Raw genomic sequence first — 16,602 nt, forward strand, 5'->3', positions numbered from 1 at the left:
CTCTCGGCCTTTAAACGCTGCTGCTGTACTTCTGTGACTTCTTCACTCTTGTTGTCAAATGCTAAAAGTTCCTTCTGGTTCTGTTTAACTGGTATTTAGAAGATCCCTCTATTTAAGGGACCCCATGACTTGTAATTCCATTTGAAATACTCGGGGAGTGTGCTCCAAGGCCTTTACCAGCAGGTAGTGCCTGTAGCCTTCGATATCAGAGCAATACTGAATTAATATTAAATAAACAGTATAAAAGGAAGCTTCATCCTGTGGTTGCATTTAAGAGCTCAGCCTCTAGGAGCCGCTGCTAGAATTTAAATGTCCCTCCTTCATAATCAGTAAAGCCGTGCAGGCTCTGACAAGTGAGCCCTCGTCATTTATTTTTTATTTTTTATTTTTTGCAGAGGCCATCCTCTACCCGCTTAATGCGAGCGGCTCAGTATCCTCCAACTATCCATCCAGCCGGCCATCCAACCAGCCCACAACCCGGATCATCCAGCAGCTCTTTTTGTTTGCTCACACACAGCTCTGCTTTATATCCGGCATGTAACGGTTATTTTACTAATCGTTTGCTGTAAGACTTTCTCCCCGATGGATGACTAGTCCGAGCGGCCGGGGATCCACCGCCCTGCAGGCTGCCGGGGAACACTGAGCACGCCGTCCGGGGTCAAAACGGTGGAAATGGTCGGTGTTTCGGGCTCGGGAGGCTCCTTTGGCTGTGATGCGGACGAGGCGCGTCAACCTGTCGGGGATGATGGTGAGTGGCAGATTAACGCGCACGGCGCGCTTTATTTGTCTCAAACACTTGCTGTCAAACATCAGGAAGGAGCGCATCTTTATTTTAACTGATGCTTTTAGCTGGAGAGGACGTGTTTTTACGCACTAAAATGCAGACTCTTTGGGATTTAACTGAGGCCAGCTGGCTTCCTGTGATGGATGCTGAGCTCCGGTGATGTCTGACCCGGATGGCCGCATCGGGGTCGATCTTTGGTTGGAGTCAGTTGCTTCTCATTATAGCAGATGGATGGATGGATAATGGATGGATGGAGTATTTTTAGAGAGGGCTGAGAGCATGTCTGTCTGAGTTTGAGCATTCCCAGAGGTCCCTGAAGTGATCTGAAACAAACTCCGGATTGGTTTTAAGCCTGGTTTAACCTCCTGATTTAGAATTTTAGGACTAGGATGATTAATTTTAGAAAATAAACATCATAGTTAAAGCAGTCGCTAGTTTCACTCATAAGCTGGGGTTAAATTTGGGAAATTGGAGCTAAAATTGGCATTCAGATTCTTTGGTACTGAAACGTGAGTGGATTCATTGATATATAAAGCTAACTAGCAGCATGTTTTGGTTCCACCTCTCAGGTGTTTAACGTAGATCTTTGCCAATAACAGTTATTTAAAGGTTTAACACCATCCCAGAATTACGTTTGCAATTAGAAGAGTAATCATCTAGTCCGTAAAATGTTGGGAAATGTTGGAAAAACTGCATCACACTATCCTGGAAATCCTCCTAAATACTATTTTTAGTCCAGATCTTTGGTGTACAATCATGGCATTAAGAGAAACCCAAGTATCATTGTGTTTGAGAGGCTGGAAGCAGAGAAAGGTTGAAATTCAGCTTTAAAAAAAGATTTAGGTGATCAATTTGTCATATAGAGTGATTAATTTTCTGTCATTTTTTTTAGGACAATGGGTTTTATCAGTTGTGGTTCCATAGTGTAGAGGTCCATTGATTTGAGAACAGGAGGATACATAAATCCCTTAGAGTTGGATCAGGAAGGGCGTCCAGCATAAAAATCTGTCAAAAATCTGTCAAATTAGATATGAAGAAATACCTACAGAAGAAGTTGAAAGTAGCACTAAGTAATCCAAGTTAAATTTAACAGAGTTCACAACTGCAGTCAAGAGAGAAAGAAGTCTTGTCTCTCCCAATCCAACCTCAGGCATGCCTATGTCTGCAGTGGGAAGCAGTAAATCCAAAGTTCTCAGTTGGAGTTTTCAGCTGTGACGACCTCCGTAAAGTCAGACTTTGTGATTCAAGATGGCAGCAGAGTGTTGTAAACCGTAGAACCTGTAATCTGAACCACCGTTTTTGAGTATTTGTGTTTTGCTAACTAAGCTGTATACAGACCAGACTGTGCACATGAACATTTTTGTAGATATAAGCCCCTCCCCCCAAAAAACAAATACTATATACTATAAAGGGTTCAGCGTAGTGTATCTTTCACGTATCTGGTTTCACTTACCCAAATGCTTGCAATCAGGATAAATGGTCACACAAAGCTAGTTATAAACTTGCTAAGTTAACGCAGCATTTATGCTGATTATTCACATGAAATACGCGGTGTTTCCAGCATCTGACCAATCTAAAAGGGGCGTTTTGCAGAGCATTTGACTTTTATTCCACAGAAAATTATACCTATGAGCATCACCTACTTTAGGAGTGCTTTTATTAACATAATATTTTTTTGAGACATTATCAAATGGTTGCCAAATAAAAATTAATAAAGAACTTAAGACATGTACCCATAAAACTGTGCAAAATTATTTTCTGCCAACACAAAAAAGGAATAAAGTTGCATTTAAGAATTATATTTATTACTGATCCCCATCAGAGAAACACAAAGACACTGAAAAACTGTTCTCCCTGCAGAGGTTCAATAAATCTTTCGTTGGAAGTGAAAGACCTTAGGAGTACAGTAAACTCAGAGCCAACCTTAAAGATACCTGGATAAGATAAAGTTCCGTTTTTTAGTACAGGGCTCAGGTATTGCTGTTGATCATTGAGTGGCCCTACCTCGCTAGAGAGCAAAACAAAGCCTGTTTTTCTGGCGACTGCCAATGGAAACGTGGCTGTGTTGTCACTCTGAGCTCTGACATCCAAGTTCTGAGGGGAAAGTTTTATAATTTATACACACCTGGTCAGGTGTAGACAATCGGAAATTAAATCCAGGCTACACGTCAGTACTGCAGTGCAAAGCATGGGTTGCAGAGAAGTGTGACACAAACAACTGATTGATCTCTGAAGTCAATATTTTTCAGAACGAACCTTCAGAACGAACCTTACAAATATCACTTACGTATGATTTTTAAACATTTTTTTTAATCACACAGTAATTTAGACTTCCTGTTGCTGCTATGACTGTGGCACACTGTGTGCTATGACTGTAATGGAGGAGGTCACTTTAAGAGGGATGGACTTGACCTCCTGACTATGAATGATGTAGATGATAAGGTGCTGACTCTATGAATCCACAATCTCAACAGGGTTGTCCGATAAGAACAGATGGCGTATCCACAAAATCCACTGCCACTCAGGTATCTGTTGTTCACTCATTTAATTAACAAGAATCCGAAGCACACATCCATAATGTGAGTGAGGGGATTTAACAGGCTGTAAAATGCTATATGCCGTGTGGTGAGTGATGGTGTGGTTTCTGGTGGAAAGAACATAAAAGTCTTCTATAATTATGTGAACAGAGTGTATTAAATGTGTAATACAACAATACAAACAATACTGGATAGTGGATCATTCAACCAAATAAGGCAGTATCAACAAATGATATCTTACTCAGCAGATGTGGCTCCGTTCGTGAGTTCTGCGAACTGGCTGGCCTTTTGTACAATGACCGTGACTTAATATTAGGTTATAGATGTTTTCTGCCACAAGCTTCAAACACCACAAAGTTTGGGGAAGATTGAACAATTTATGAGTTTAGCTGCTTCTTGTGCTGTGGCGAAACATCGAAATTCGCCAAGATGTTGCACGAAAATCCAAATGCTTTATAAATTAGCACTGCAAACATCTTTAGATTGAACTAACCAAGGGTGAAGCAGATTTGACTAATTGTCTTGGTGGAGTACACCACTGCATAAAACCTGGAAATGGCTAGCTGTGTCAAACATTTCATACTGATGTTAAAATGGCGGACTTCCTGTTGGGTTTAGGGTATGGCTCCAAGAAGCTTTTTTTTTTTTTTTTTTTTTTGTACATCTTGGCATGTTACATGAAGCTGACAAACCTCATACACATAGGTGAAACCATAGACTGTAGAAAAGATGGATGTAGCTTCCAGGTCATAAAAATGAACCTAATGTCGATGTGTGTTCTTTTTAATGGCCAGCAGGGGGCGACTCCTCTGGTTTAATAGAAGTCTATGGAGAAACTGGTTCTCTATGAGCTCAGCAGATGGCTTTCTGGTGTGTTTATGGCCCCATCACTATTCTCAAGTCTCACTGAAAAAACAAAACATGTAGTTATTTTTGTAGATTTTGGTCACTATTAGAATGACCTCAGTGAGACTTAGTTTCTCTTTTAATGAAGTAGTTAATTAATGATTTCACTCTTCTTTTATTTGGTTTTTATTTATATCTCAGGTAATTTTATTTTACAGTTCCAATGTACAGCACTTTGTGTCAGCTGTGGTTGTTTTAAAATGCTTTATAAATAAAGGTGATGATGATGATGATGATGATGATGATGATGAATCAGAAAATAGGGCTTCCCAGGGTGTACTTGTGTACTAACAATTTGACAATTGCAAGGCAAACATAGCTGCTACATCTATTTTTATTCCATAACTTACTTCATAACACATATATTGCCTACAACAAAGGTGTTATCTTTAAAGGATGTGTTTAAAATATTCATATTGTCAGAATATGATAAAGTAAAGCAGCAAGTTCTCACCTTAGAGAATCTGTAACAAGCACATGTTTGCCAGTTTTGTTTGGGGGAAAAACGAAGTGGTTATTCAAGCAACATAATAGTTGCCTAACTAATTGCTGCAGCTAAAAACAATCAGCTCAAGCTGGCTGCTAGATAATTTTCAGCACTTAATGAACACTTTAAGTCTAAAATATTAAACAAACATTAATCAAGAAGGCACCTAGTCTGTAGCTGCACTCGTTACTGGAGGCAGTGGGTGAGCGTTGAAGGCTTTTAATGTGTTTCTATTTTAGGCTCGTGTAGCTGTGTAAGAAGCTGCAGAAGCTGGAGACACCCAGCTGTCCTCCCCACACATCAAGCTGAAACTCTGGATAATTCTGCCTTTTCATGTATCAAACTTTAACCATTTATTGCAGCAGTGGAGATGAAAGGCTTCGCACCAAGAACTGCAATCAAGTATTTGTGATAACTGGCGATGAGTCTTTCACATCTCTGAATTTTGGGACATTCTTCTTTGTAGAATTGCTTTAACCTCCTAAGAACTCTTTCACGGCATGCATTTTTCATTTCTCTTTGCTATTTGGGCTGATTGGGACCTGATGAATGTAAAAACAAAGAATTACATGATTTTCTTTTAAACCTGATTTCTGTTTCTGAGAAAAATGAGATCCAGTGGCAGCATAATATCCTCGTAAGTGGATATCAGGCTCTTGTAGAAAGCAGAATTCATGGTTCCATCAGTTACAGCAAGTCATCCTAAAGCAGCAAAGCAGCCCCAGGCCGTCACACTGCCACCACCATGGTGTGATGTTCTTTTTATGAAGTACTGTGTTTTTTCTATGTGAGATGTAACGGGACTCAAACCTTCCATAAAGTTCCATTTTTGTCTCATCAGGCCACAGAATATTTCCCCAAAAGTCTTTGGGATCATCAAGAATTTTTTTGTTGTGTTGCTTTTTGAAAGCTTTTAACGTGATTCACCTTGTCAGTCCCTCAGCTGACAGTTTGTTCATGATTTATCAATGGGGCAAGTACTTTTTTTTACTCAACCCTCCATTGTTGGTGGTTGACATCTGATTGTCCCCCTGACGGTCAGTCTTCACTAGAGTTTAAAAACATGAAACTTTCCACCTCTTGGTTTAAGAATTGTAGAAGCCACTTGAGAAATGAAACATCTTCCAGTCACTTTTCTTTTTCAAGCTCTTAAGACTATCTGGATGACTGAGAATTTACATAGCCATTAATCCCAGGAGGAAGTTGGAAAAGTTGCCCATGCTTTTTATATCTAGTCATCTGCTCACAGAAATATCAAAAGGTTTAGTTACTGAAGTCATTGCATTGGTTTGTGGTTAGCTTGGGAGTTGATTTAAGACCTTGAAGGGTTTGGTACCTTAGTACCTCTGTGACATGCTGTCTGTGGCCTGTGTCTACCAACAATTTTTCATTTGCTGCAATATTATTAGTGTTTAAAAATAAAAACAGTAGCCTTTCAGCAGTCTACTTCCTGGTCCCAGTAATCATGTTACCTCATTTCTAGCTGCTTTATCAATTTCAGATTACTGGTCTGTTGTTGGGTTCTATTATTATCATATTGAATTTCTGTTTATTTTATGGATTTAACCTTAGCTGTTGTCTTCTTTTTATGTTTTGTCTTTGCCATTAAAGAAAAATTAAATCTACCATATCAATCAAGTTTTGCTTGCTCGTTTTAAAGGTAGCATTAGCCCCTCAGACAGACCTGCTTTCTTTCACGAGAAGCCATTTGGAAATTGCTCTCAGCATTGGTACAGAGATAAATCCACCAGAGGAGAGCAAAATGAGCCATTTCTGCACCCACAGGAGCAAAGAATGACCCAGAATGCATTGCAGGCTCCAAGTCAAGTTGGGTTTTAATGAGTGGAGCTCATCCTTCATCATCATACCTGACTGAAAAGCTCAGTTCACCTTCACTTACAATTGGCTCGTGAAACCTTTAGGGTCCTTTAAAAGCCATTCTGGGCAGTGAAGGTTTTTTCTAACTGAAGCAGGTTAACAGAAAGTAAAAGGCAGCATTTTGTGATTAAAATAACTCCTGATATGTTTTGAGTTTTCCAGACTTGAGTTATGAAACAGTGTGAGGATGCGAGCCACTCAGAGCAGCTGCCTGATAAAAACCCTGCAGACCTCGAGCCGGCTCTTTGTGTATTCACTGTGTGTCAGGCCGCCGTCTTATCGGTGCAGTCAGGCGGCACGACTCGAGCTCTGCAGCCCGCCAGGGGAATGAAAATGCCACAACACGTCACTACAGATTCACTAGTGGGTCAACGTCTCCGGCATGGTGCTGCTCACGTCCTCCTGGCCCCCACCCTCCCCTCCTGTCTGTCTGATGTAGCTGAGTTTGTTCTTGTCTGGAGCATCGAGTCACAAGCAGCGATGCAGGTCCTGGAAGAAAACCTAAACTGATAAACACAAGGACATTAAGAAAACATTGGTACTTTGAAAGAACAAAAATGCTTTAGAAGTGGCAGCACAAGCAGTGAAAGAAGCATTATGTGCATAGTGATACACAGTCGAGTTTGATCAAAGAAGCAACATCACCAGGATCAAACAATGACCTTTTCTTAGTTGCACCCCTTTGTCCTACACTGACATGTTTTCTCCCTTCCCTAAAATGTAAATTCACTCTGTGTGTAGTTCACCTCGGGTCAGGACGACTAAAGGAGAAGACCAGAACAAGTCAATCTCTCGAGGTTTCTGTAGGTGCGCTTTTGGAAGAACTTTTAACTGCCGTCTACAGCTGCCTTTGTCTGTGGTTGATCTGAGTGATATCTCTATGCGTGTCTTTTCTTTATCAGGTTCAGAACTTCATTCAAAGTCAAGTCAGTGCTTGTTGTTGGTGTGTTTTGGACCTCAGGGCCACCATACTACAAATCTGTATTAAGAGAAAAAAAATCTACAAGTGCTCAAGTACTTCCTGCTGTTTTTCTGCAATTATTTGCAGCACAGCTTAGATATGAGTAATTTAAATCTCGTCATCTCTCTGTGAGCGTGAGACTTTATAGAGACATCTATGTGCCTACTAGTTGAGGAGATGCAAGTTAAGCATCTTTTGTGCAGACCTGGAAAACAGTCCCTACAGGAAAGGGTTATTATTCGTTATAGGATGCACTTTAATCCTACAGTTTTATCTTTAAAAAACAAAACAAAAAACTAGGAAAATTTACACATTTTGACTCTCTTCATAGTAACTTCAGGGTTTTAGGCCATGTTCATCTCTTTAAGGTCCACTGTAGTCTTAGTTTGGTGTTGTTTGGAGGTCATTGGGTTCTCTTCACAAACAGGTTCATCATGTTGAGCTCTCCTGTTCTATTTGCTGCTTTTTGTACCTGCTCGAGGAGCAGACGTCCAAGGAGCTGTGGGAATTGTGGTGTTTGTGTCAGAGCTTCCTGTGCAGTGTTTCAGGGTCCAGCAGAGATGATAAGCGCACCAAGTCAAACTAATTAGTGTACAGACTCAAACAGAGAGCTGAGACCTGCGGGGTGCTGAGAGCCAGATGTTTGTTCAGAAGGCTGCGGCTTGTTGTTGGAGCTGACCGGTGCGGCTGGGCAGTCTGAGTAAAGGCTACAGCTCGTTCCTGCTCCTTTGAGCTTAAAACAAGCAACTCTCAACTGGGAATTAATTCAACTGAACATTTAAAAAAAAAAAGAAAGTACTATTTGTTTTTACTGCCTTATTGTTTAAGGTTAAAGACAAGAAATATGTAGAGAAAAGCCCCCTGCTTGCACTCAAACCTGAGATTCGTGCCCAAGTCAGTCAGCTGTAATCTAAATCATAATCAAGCAAAACTAGCAAACAGCAACATGAAACCTCTGTCTTGTTGCTGTTAATGTGAATATTTTTTGTAATAATTATTTTTGACTGTTGGGTAAACCAAGCAAAGCACATTTACACTGATGTTTATGTGGATTAAAGGCAAAGGTAAAACAGTCATCCTTCAACTCGACTTTCATTTTTACAAAGTGGGATGTCATAGGGAGTGATAGTCCAGCTGGTTTTGAACTTGAACTGTGTTTTCATTTGGCACAACAATTCTTCATTGGATGTTTCAGAAGGTTAAAGCAGGAGTCCACGTTGACTCTCTTCTGCTCAGGAACGATTTCAAGCTGTGCAACCCAGAGCGTCCTCACTTGACGCTTTGCCTTTGGACTCCTCAACTGATTAAACTGCTAATTTGTAGCCGGAGTACCAGCTCTGATCACCAGCGAATATCCTCCACATGGCATTCGGGTAACTTTGAAAAAGGATGTTTGCTCTCTGTAAGTTTGAAGTCCACAGAAAGCACAGTGCATGTGGAAGCTAGATGAGGATGAAGAAGATGATCTTGATAGTCCTAACATTCACAAAGAATTAAAAAAAAAACTTCCCACTGGGTTGGATGACATCTGGAGGAGGAGTCTTTCATTAATCAAACAATTATTTAATTAAAATTAATTTGTAAAAATTAACTTGATTTAACTTTAATTGTTCAGAATATGGAATAATAATAATTCACTGCTGCCCTTCAGTCTAGGTGATTGTTTAAACCCATTCGAATAACAAATAATTAATGCAACATAGTCCTCTAGTTTTTGTAAGGCAGTTAAGGTTTCCAGTATGGTAGTGCCTTGATCCTATGTAGAGGACAGATACCCATAATCCTTTACTCTGTGTAGCCAAAGTCAAACACAATCATCAATCCTACATATGTGAGACTCCAAGCCGATGTCGACCTTGTTATCGATGACTGAAACAGCATTTTCAAATCTGTCTCGTCCCTCCAGTCAGGATTGTTCAGCTGCTGGAACGCGCTCCATCATCTAAACAACCTTGGCTCTTAGAGATCAATACTTGTGACGAACTGACTGTGTTTCAGTATCGGTCCATCAGGTTTCCGAAATTATGCAAGCTTGTTAATGGCGCTCTAGTTCTCCTTACAGCATCAGCAGGTTGGGAAAACACAGCTTTAACTGGAAAAATGAACAACACAGTTCTGATTCATCCCACTATGTGAAGCAGTGGAGCTGGAATAATTGCGTTGATCATAGCTGATGGCCACGGTCCATCTCGTTTCAAACCCTGCAAAACGCAATCAACCCTCCTATTGATCTGTGCCACGATCCCAGTGTTATTGAAGCTCGGGTGAGCAAAGAAGAGCATGGACTATTTCTGCACGTGAACAAGAACGTGGCTGTTGCTAAATAGCAAGTACGCCAAGTTCTTATTTGAGATGTTTACTCAGGAGACTTCCACATATGGGAGGAGGCAGCGCGGCCATTCTTCAACTGGAACAGCAGCGTGTCTTTTCCCCTTAATTTCACAGAGATTAATATTTAGGATGAAGTTCTATATACTACAGAAAGTTATTCTATGTCTAATTAAAGTTGTTGGAGACACTGACTCGAGTAAGTAAGTAAGTAAGTAAAACTTTATTTATATAGCACCTTTCAAGATAAAAATCACAAAGTGCTTCACAGAAGCTAAAACCTAAAAATAAAAATCAACTAAAAGCAAGTTTAAAAAGATGGGTTTTTAGCTGTTTTTTAAAAGCGACCACTGAGTCCACAGATCTCAGGCTCAAAGGGAGAGAGTTCCACAATCTGGGGGCCACAGTTCCAAAAGCTTTGTCGCCTTTTGTTTTCAGCCTCGTGTGCTGGACAGCAAGCAAGCCCTGGTCACATGACCTCAGGGACCTGCTGGGAATGTATGGATGCAAAAGTTCACTTATATATGTTGGTGCTTGTCCATGCAGAGCCCTGAAAGTCAAGGTCAAAACCTTAAACTGGATTCTGAATTTAACGGGGAGCCAGTGCAGCTGAATCAGCAGGGGTGTGACATGGGAAAACTTGGAGGACTTGGTCAGAAGCTTTGCAGCGGCGTTCTGAACAACTTGCAGACGATCCAAAGAGGCTTTACATAAACAAGTAAACAAAGAATTACAGTAGTCCAGACGAGATGAAACAAATGCATGAATGACAATTTCTAATTCGGAGCGCGATACAATGGGACTCAGCTTAGCAATGTTTCTCAAATGATAAAAACAGGAGTGAACCAAAGATTTTACATGGGCATCCAAAGTCAGAGCTACAATCATTGTACATACAAAGCGATTATCAGAACAGTGTTGGATCCTTGTAGGTAATTTATGGTTTTCATAGTAGATTAGTTGATTTTCCTAAGGTTTAAAGAATCTTTGCATAACCTTGACATGTCATGACAAATGCTATGCTTATGCTATATTGTGAATGTGCGCGTGTGTGTGTCAGGATTGATCCTAAACACACAACTATCCTTCCAAGAAATGTCCTGTTGACTGTAGTTTTACCCTGAAGGTTAATTCACAGTTTGATCAAGCAGGCTTCATGAGATGAAACTGTCTTTTTTTTCTGGGTAATCTGAAGTTAAATTTTTTGTCTAATGTGGAGAATTGCTTGATACCCAGCGTAACAGCTAGCTGGCTAACAGCTAGCTTATCTGCAATGCCACTTTCTGGCCAACAGATGGCACTCTTACAAATGTCAAATTTGATTTCACTGTAATTATATCAGACGAGTGTTTGTGTCCAGTCACAGCCGTCAGTGACAGCTTAACGCTCACACCAGATGTGAGGAGTAATACGTGAGCATTTCGTTTACGTAGGATAATAAACTTTTTTTATTTGAATATTTTTTATTTTTTGCTTATTTTTAAAGGAAATGTCCATGTGATTACCGTGATCATTTATAGTATTTTTCTTTATTGTTTTACATGAGGTATTGATTAAACTGAATACCAACATTTTAATTATAAGTATATGAACATACAGGACATATTTAAGAACCGAATAAATATTATCATAAATATTTTCTAAGATAACAGCAAAGTTTCCGTCCAGCTAAATCAAATTGAAATGAGAAACTTTTAATTGACCAAAGGTTATCTCAAAGTTGTGTTCATGCAGCCAACAACTTAAAATTTAATAATGACAACTCGAGTTGAAGAACAGCTCCCTCACAGGTTTACTTTCCACTCATGGAACATACAGCCATGTTCACAACTACTGTCAGCCTTCCTCTATTGTAAGTTTTGTGTTATACTTCACAGATTTGTTGACGTTACACCCTCATAACAAAAGTTATTTGTTCCAGCGCTTTTTCTTCTTTCTCTGTTGATCTGCTAATACTAGTATCCCCAGTGTGGCTGTGCCTCTATGTTTAGTTTCTCCTCCTTGGGAACAGATCAGTGGTGTTTCTGGTCGTCTCCCTCAGTGCACTGTTGGATGCGAAACAGTGAGGCAACTGGATCAGCTGGGGAGGGGGGTGTTCAGACATGCTGTGCAGCAGGATTAGGACAGTGTGAAAAAGAGAGGAAGCCTTTGTTGTGGGAGGGTGGCACTTGCATAAGAAAGATAACGGGGGTATTTCTTCAACACGTGCTGCTGTAGATCTGAGAGTACCTGAGAGGCGTCTTAATCCCAAATGTCTTTAGGTTTTATGCTGCCAGTTTCTCCAGTAATTTGAGTTTTTCGATGTAAAACTGAACTTGCTTTAGATTATTTTACAGGATTAAATTAGTGACAGGCTTTAGTTCAGTGTAAATCGCTTTAAAAGTTTAAAGATGTTAAAAACAAGTTTTTCATATTCCTCACCTCACTTGAACTTGTTATTTCTCATCAACTGCAGCTGAAAACAATTTTCAGACTAATTGATCACTCACCGTGGGACCAGTCTAACAACTGACATTAATCTGGTGTTTGACAAGATTTTTAATCTTTAATTTGAAAAAAAAAAAAAGAGGTTTAGTCATCTTGAGATAAACATATACACATTTTTTTGCAGCCGCCTGTGTGTGTACGGCAACAGAGAACAGTGTTGAAAACAATATGCTGAAAAGCCTGTACATGTTGTTAGGTCTGCCGTGGTTCTTTTACACTGGGATTTTCCATCCATCTCTGGGGTTTATAGAGACTGGTCCAAAAAATTAGAATATATCCAGTGAGCAGCAGTGCGCTGGGAGAAAACATCTTGTTAATGTTAATGGAGAATGACCGGACTGTTTTGACCTGCTAGGAAGGAACTGCTAATGCAAATAAACACTTGTTACAACGAGGTATGCAGACAAGCATCACTGAAGGCGCAACATGTTGAACCTGAATTAAAGATGGTAATTTGGACCATTCTTAATCCTTCTCATTATTATTATTATTATTATTATTATTATTGTTTTTTTTTTTCATTTTATTTATGAACAACATCTATTTGTCTGTCTATCTATGACTAAAATGACTCTCAGCAGTGTGTTAGGAAAAAACTCCTCCTTCTTTACTGATCCCTTATCAGCAGATTCTCCCCATTTTGCCCAATCAGAGGAAATGACAGGAGCGACACGTGCTTTTTATAAGTGGATCAGCCCATTCAGTCTCAGCCTTATGTAACCCGCTCAGTGTGTGTCTGAGGAGGTGTGAGAACGCCTCGGCCTCTTGGCGCCGTCGGTCGTGCCTCATCCTCGCAGAGTCGTGCCGGTGTTTGTGGGCGAGAGCCGATGTGCAATCTGAAAATAATATTCATCTGACCGAGTCACGTAATGTTGTCATGTGGAATGTGAGTCACCTCCACCAGTGAAGTTTAAGTGAGCTTTATGTCCTGTCTCAGTATCATTCAGAGCACAGCAGACATTAGATGGGCATTTTTGAATTTTGATTTTAACCTGCTGAGATAACGATACAATGCCACTTTAAAGGTGGCACTCTGGATGTAAAAACAGTTCAAAGTGAAGATCAGAAGGAAAATGCCAATTTGTATCTAGTAGTTCAAAGTATATTTAGTTGTCTAAAACCTTGATTATCAAGTAGTTTTTTGTTTTGTTTTTTAAATCTATCCATTCTCCTCTGCTTATTCTTTTCAGGGGGGCTGGAGCCTATCCTAGCTACCATACCAGGTTGCCAGTCTGTCGTAGGGCTAACACATAGAAACAACAACCGTTCACACTCAGATTCACACCTATGGGCAATTCAGAATGACCCATTAACCTAACACCATTACCTGCATGTCTTTAAGTCTGAGAGAGTAATAGCTTTCTTCTTCCCTTTTTCCTCCTTTTTTTATCAAAAGACAATTTTTTGTTTTTGTATTTCACAACCTGATCTCAAACACTTGATCTATTCATTTTCTTTCAAAGGTCTTTTTATTAGACAAAGGTTCTAATACAATGTATACAATAACACAAAATGCTTCAGAATATTCCAAAATTTCAATCTTGTTCCCACCCTAAACCTTAAAACAACAAATAATTGGCAGCCTGATGCCCAACTAAACCAAAAAACAAACCAAAAAACAAACAGAAATAAACAAAAAACAAAAGCAAAAAACAACAAACAGACTCATAAAAGAAAAGAAAAAAACAAGAGGGGAGGGGGGGGGGGGTTCCATGGACTACTCAGAAACAGTAGTTTTGGGCCTTTCAAAGAAGTCCAGAAAGGGGGTCCACAGTTTATAAAATGTATTTTTAGACCCACGAACTGTATATCTAATTTTTTCTAAATCCATACAAGACATTATATCTTTTAGCCATTGTGTGTGTGAGGGAGGAGGGGGGGGAAGAGAGTCTTTCCACTTCAGCAGTATAGCTCGCCTGGCCAGCAGTAATGAAAAGTTTAATGTTCGCAGGACTTCAGACATGGTATGGTAAAGAGATTTCCAAAAGGTGTACAGAGAAGGGCAGGACCAGTACATATGAAACAATGTACCAGGAGCACCCCCACACCTTATACAGGCTGGGTCCACCCCTGGGTATATGTATACTATTATATATGCATATACTATTATATATTGTACATATATTTATTAGTTTCAGATGTAGCCATTCTTGTATTTTGCTTGTTTACATTATTGTATTTTGCACAACTCTGTTGCTTGTGAAGCTCGCACACAAGAATTTCACTCACATGTGCTGTACCAATGTACCTGCACATGTGATGTGACAATAAAAGTGATTTGATTTGATTTGTGTGCCAGTCTATCCCTGGACCAATGCCCCCGATGAACTATCTTAAATTGGATAAGTGTATGTCGAGCACACATTGATATATTGTGAACCTGACACTTGATCTATTCAACTGGGTTAAAGTGACTTTATGACAACGGGTGAAACAAAAATTAAAAGTGGTGGTAATCGGCTCTAATGTTAGCTTGCTAGGCTAACTAGCGCATTCATTCTTGGTGTAAGCTATCTAACATATCTTTTTAAAAAAAGATGTTTATCCTAGCTTGCTAGCTTCTATTCTCTCATTGAAATGCTGGCATGAATGCTGGCTCAAGTAAAAGCTTAAAGAGGTTGAGTAACTGGTAAATAGAGTTTGCCAGTTAGCTTATGGTGAACTATTATCATGGTGAAATTAATCTAGGCCTGTCTTCTTTAGGTTTGATCTTTTGGAGTAGAAGATGGAGTTAGACTACATCCTGAGAACATTTCAATCTTAAATTGAATGCTCAAAAAGTAAGATTGGTTCCCATGAGCAGTATTTACAGTTATGAGAGTTACAGTAAAATGTTGTTATAAGTCCTGTCCATGTTGTCTATTTTGGGATAGCCCAGATTAAAACTTAATTTAGATTTTTCTCGTTTTTTTTTTTTTTTTTTTAAATTTTTAGTATTCCAGCTTTTTTCTCAGGAATGACTGGCATCCCTTGGAAAGTAGAGTTTTGCCACCCTGCTGCTCTTGGCACTGTTTGGTCCTAATAATCTGACCTGCCTGTCACCCATGTGTATGTCTGTGATCCCCATGATTCTGCTGCCACTGGCCACATCCTCCTCTGCGCACGGTCACATTTCCACAGCAAACCCCAGCCGGTATTGATTAACGTGCAGAGGGATGGCAGCTGCAGTGCTAGGTTATCAGTGGGACGATTGACAGTGGCGCCCTCTCTTTTCCGTCTCTTCTGTCTCTCCCGGAAGCTGACATGTAAACCGGTGACACACTCGGTCCTCCGCTGTGAGCGGCGGGAAGCTGGCAGCTCGTTCTGAGCTCATCATGAACAGGCCTGTTCTTGGCAGCTCACCCATCAGCCTGTTACCTTGGATGGCTGATGAATAACACCGAGAGACAGAGAGAGGTCTGTCTGCTTCATAGGCTCATTTTCTCAATAAACCACCGGCATTCAGACGAAGAGGGAAGAGAAGTTTTCTAGAGAGCGTGAGATGGGACAATTTTCCTCAGGTCAGTGATGTTGTTAAACTTGGGATGTATTGAATATGAACAGTGCTTTAATTTCTGTTGTCATGTGATGATGTGCTTATTACAAAAGGCTGAGAGTGTAAAATGTTGGGTGTTTTGGTCCACCACTGAGTAACTAACTAAACTAAATAAATTGAAAACTAAATAAAAAGGAAAATTAATACAGGAGAAATATAAATAGAAAATACTAGAAACAGATTCATGCCTATAATATATACATTTTTAATATCAGTTTTGGTGTATTTCATGATATATAAAATTTCTATGGAGTCCTTTATTTCTTTATGTCTGAGTTTATCTGTTTTGGTCTTCCATATTTTAAATATTAAAAAACTAACAAAATTTATGAATGAATATATAAATAGACTAAAAAAGAAACAGGAAACAGGGTAAGCAATATGAAGGAGAAAAGACACACACACACACACACACACACACACACACACACACACACACACACACACACACACACACACACACACACACACACGTACATACATATATATATGTATGTACATGTGTATGTACGTGTGTGTGTGTGTGTGTACGTGTGTGTGTGTGTGTTTTCTTGTTTTGAATCATAGGAATGGTTACCAATGCAAAGAGATCTTAAAACGAGTTGGAGTGCAGTGAGTAATACATTATGAAGCTCTTATGTAACACAGCATGGTGGGAAGGCAACGGCTGTGTTTTTTTTTCTTCCCCCCCTTTTATAC

The 16,602-nt window shown here is 39.7% G+C and overlaps 1 protein-coding gene across 1 annotated transcript in view; it reads left to right on the forward strand.

Moving 5' to 3' along the window:
* The first annotated feature begins 325 nt into the window (after positions 1 to 325).
* Positions 326 to 16,602, forward strand: part of tmem198ab (transmembrane protein 198ab) — a 39,951-nt gene continuing 23,674 nt past the window's right edge. Inside the window, exon 1 of the mRNA XM_080877838.1 lies at positions 326 to 748. The gene's annotated coding sequence lies outside the window, so the exon portion shown is untranslated. The remainder of the gene's footprint in view (positions 749 to 16,602) is intronic.

Source organism: Rhamphochromis sp. 'chilingali', assembly GCF_963969265.1.
Source record: "Rhamphochromis sp. 'chilingali' genome assembly, chromosome: 3".
NCBI lineage: Eukaryota > Metazoa > Chordata > Actinopteri > Cichliformes > Cichlidae > Rhamphochromis > Rhamphochromis sp. 'chilingali'.